This window comes from Cornus florida, unplaced genomic scaffold (assembly GCF_030987335.1).
Source record: "Cornus florida cultivar Cherokee Brave unplaced genomic scaffold, ASM3098733v1 CherokeeBrave_3.0.0_Hap2_Chr11, whole genome shotgun sequence".
In the NCBI taxonomy this organism is placed as follows: domain Eukaryota; kingdom Viridiplantae; phylum Streptophyta; class Magnoliopsida; order Cornales; family Cornaceae; genus Cornus; species Cornus florida.
Genome location: NW_026775581.1, coordinates 120,338,971 through 120,343,494, shown reverse-complemented (window position 1 = coordinate 120,343,494; position 4,524 = coordinate 120,338,971).

The window sequence follows — 4,524 nt, the reverse complement described above, 5'->3', positions numbered from 1 at the left end:
ATATATTATTCTACAATTAACTGGATGATGGCTTTGAATAGAAATTGTTGAAGTATTATATGAACTATTCTGCAATTACCTGGCTTTTGGTTTTGGATATTAAATTGCTGTACTATTTATCATAGTCTATAATTTTTACATGGTTTTGGATTTTAATTGCTGGATTAATATATATTCTGTCAATTACATGGATACGGAGGATTGTATGCACCGGTATGGGACGGTGTCATACTAGGGATGGTTTAGCTCAAAAACGCATAAACCTAACCTATTGGATTAAAGGAAAGGATTGTAAAATATTGAATCCTAATTTTGTTTAAGTCAGATCAACTGAGTAAGTTGAGTGACCATTTGGATTTACTGTTGTTTGGAGTTAACTCATATCAACTGAATAAGTTGAGTGGTTAACTGATTATACGTCTTATGTCAGATCAACAAAAAAATTGAATGACATACTCTGGTTTGGACGGATTTTAAATATATGATTATGGTACCGCGAGATGAGCTTGAGTCTCAGACTCGTTGGTTAGGGTGTGTATATGCAGTGGATGCGTAGCTGGTTATAGTAGGTTGTGGTGTACCCTGTTAGGTCTAGGTACTCATGCCCACCTTTGGGTGCGTTTTTGCATGTTGCCTTCTATTCAGGTTGAGACCCCCTACATAGTCTAGTGAATGTCCCTTAGTGTGGATATTTATATATGTATGGACTAGATAGCTATTACTGAGATATCTAGGGCATATCTGCGTATCGGGTCACTGTCTGGATTGCAGTTAGGATAGAACTTGCATGTGGGCCTGACCCACTCTTATTTTTACAGGTGTTCGTCAGTTTCAGGCTTAGAGCTTGATTGTGCTGAGCAGATACAGTTATTCACTCCACCGACGACGTATGAGTATTTTCTTCTCATTATGATCATTGGTTTTCTTTGCAGTTGTTCATGTTCAGTATTGAAATATTTTTTAGTAGGGGTCCACGAGATGGATTCCCGAGTTGTATTAGAAGTAAAGGAGAAGTTGGTGTATTCAAACTAGTTCTTGCATATAAAGTTTATTTGGAGGTTTTTTTCCATTAAAAGATTTTCATTTTTGTTCTTTTCAGCAAAATTTTATTCATTTCTGTTTCATATATTATATTCTGTGTTTGTTAAATTGCTAATTGATTTGATATCCTCGGGTTACCGGGCGTGGGCCTGGCCAACCCGCATCCGGAAATCCGGGGGTATCACAATTTCCAAGGCCCAAAGAAAAATAATCCAAATATAAATCTCAAGTGATCCATTTATGTAAATACACATGTTCTATTTATCCTTATATTTTTATAGCTAATGTCGTTAATAGTTTATAGAAAACTAACTAATAAATTTGTAAGATAATTTCCAAGGCTCAAAGGAAAATAATCCAAATATAACTCTCAAGTGATTAATTTATGCAAATACATATATTCTATTTATCCTTATATTTTTATAGCTAATGTCGTTAATAGTTTATAGAAACATCCCAATAAATTTGTAAAACAATTTTCAAGACCCAAATGATAATAATTGAAATACAACTTTCAATTGATCAATTTATACAAATAGATATATTCTATTTATCCTTATATTTTTATAGCTAATGTTGTTAATAGTTTATAGAAACATCCCAATAAATTTGTAAGACAATTTCTAAGGCCCAAAGGAAAATAATCGAAATACAACTCTCAAGTGATCAATTTATGCAAATATGTATGTTATATTTATCCTTATATTTTTATAGATAATGTCATCTATAGTTTATAGAAAATATCTCAATAAATTTGTAAGATAATTTCCAAGGCCTGAATGAAAATAATCGAAGTACAACTCTCAAGTGATCCATTTATGCAAATACATATGTTCTGTTTATCTTTATATTTTTATAGCTAATGTCGTTAATAATTTATAGCAAACATCTCAATAAATTTGTAAGACAATTTCCAAGCCCAAAGGAAAATAATTGAAATACAACTCTCAAGTGATACATTTATGTAAATACATATGTTTTATTTATCCTTATATTTTTATAACTAATGTCGATAATAGTTTATAGAAAATATCCCAATAAATTTGTAAGACAATTTTCAAGCCCAAAGGAAAATAATCGAAATACAACTCTCAAGTGATCCATTTATGTAAATACATATGTGGTTTAAATTTTAGCCGTATCATCCTAATAAATTCGTAATCATCCTAATACATTTGTACAAAGTTTCGTTCCAAAGTTATAGAGAACATCCCAATAAATTCGTAAGTAGCAGAGTAGTTGCATTCATACCACTTTATACATAATTCACGTGTTGTCTAAAGTGTTTCCAATTTTTACATGACCAAAGTAATACAATCTAAATACACCTTTTAAGTTATACGATTATGCAAATACATATATACAAACCATCCCAATATTTATGTATCGTTTCGTTTTAAAGTTATAGAACATTCCAACAAATTCATAAGTACCAGAGTACTTGTATTCACACTACTTCACATATAATACTAGTTCCAATATTTTTGTACAAACTTTCGTTCTAAAGTTATAGAGAACATCCTGATAAATTCGTAAGTACCTTTGCAAAAGCTTATAACTTAAAAGGTATCTTTGGATTCTATCACTTTGGCCCTTTATAAGTAGCAAAATACTTGCATCCACACTACTTCAAACATAATTGACGTGTTGTCTAAAGTATTTCCAATTTTTTCAGGCCAAAGTAATACAATACAAATAAACCTTTTAAGTTACAGTCTTATGCAAATACATATGTATAAACTATCCCAATAGTTATGAACATATTTTCATTTCAAAGTTATTTGGAACATCCCAATAAATTCGTAAGTCAATTTTGGGATGACTGGTATATATGTATTTGCAAAAATAAATAACTTAAAGTTGTATTTCATTCTATTACTTTAGCCCTGCAAAATTTGGAAAAATTAAAGAAATAATCTTCAATTAAGTATGAAGTAATGTGACCGCAAGTACTCTGGTTCTTACGAATTTATTGGGATGTTCTCTATAAACTTGGAACGAAGATTGGTACAAATATATTGGGTTGATTGGTACATATGTATTTGCAAAAGTAAATAACTTAAAGTTGTATTTTATTCTATTACTTTAGCCCTGCAAAAATTGGAAAAACTAAATAAATAATCTTCAATTAAGTGTGAAGTAATGTGAATGCAAGTACTCTAGTTCCTACGAATTTATTAGGATGTTCTCTATAAACTTGGAATGAAGTTTTCTACAAATATATTGGGAAGATTGGTACATATGTATTTGTATTGTGTTGTGTTGTGAGTTCACAATCTTGTCTTATGTTGTTGAGCTCACACTAGACGCCGCTTCTAAGTTTTTTCACTTGGTATGATTTCGTATTTATTTTACAAGTTGATATAACTTAGGGTTATAACCTGTTGTATATCATGGATTATTCCATTATATTTGAGTTTTATACCTATTGTGGATTGCTTACAATGTATTTCAATCATAGGATGTTGCTTTACCTCACCCTTGAAATGTAGACGTTAGGAAGCATGATCCATTAAGTACAATTTATATTATTCATGCAAAGGCATTAAGACTATACGGTACACGCATACTCATTTCCTACAAGTAACTTGTTTACTCCCCTTAGTTGTTTGGGATATTTTCAGGTAAGGAGAACTTATTTTGCGATGCACAACATCCCTAGGTTGGTTTTGTTGTATTGATGTCCTTTTATGTAATAGGCGATCGATCGCCGAATTCGAGACTCCAAATCTTCTTATGCAAATGCTTTTGTACATCCCAAACAATCTCATACATTTGTTTAGGTTAGCTTGGTTGTATTGACATCCCTGTTCTCACAGTTTTGTTAAGTTTTTTTGTAAAATTTTGAGGTTTCATATCTTCTTCATCTAGACTCCGAATCAAGTGATTCTTAAGTCTAACTTTGTTAATTTTTCGTTGTCTTTCCAATGGTGTATACTAAATTCCATGAATAATTGTAACAGAATCACCATTTATTTCTCCTTCAAAAAATCATCTTTGATTTTTTATTTTGAACACATTTAATTATTCATTATGAAAAATATGTATCCCATAATATATATATATATATATATATATATATATATATTTCAAGTTTGGTTCTGAATCTTCTAACAAACTCCAAATTTTAAATCATATTTCATTCCAAAAATGGTACACTAAAGTTACCCTTATCATCAATAAAGATTTCAAACTTGAAGTCGTTGCTTTGGTTGATACAGGATGTGATACCCCTCGGATCCGAGACACGGGTTGATCAGGCCCAAGCCCAAATCCGAGGGATATCAGACAATTAATATTTTAAAAACGAACACGGAATACAAAGTGATTAAAGAAATAATATAATGAGCGGAAAGAAACTAAAATAAATCCTCAAATATAAATATTTAAATCTTGACAATCCAAACTCTATAAGTTTAACAACTCGGGAATCCATCTCTAGTGGACCCCTAATAAAATCCCAAACTGCATGGAAGAAAACTG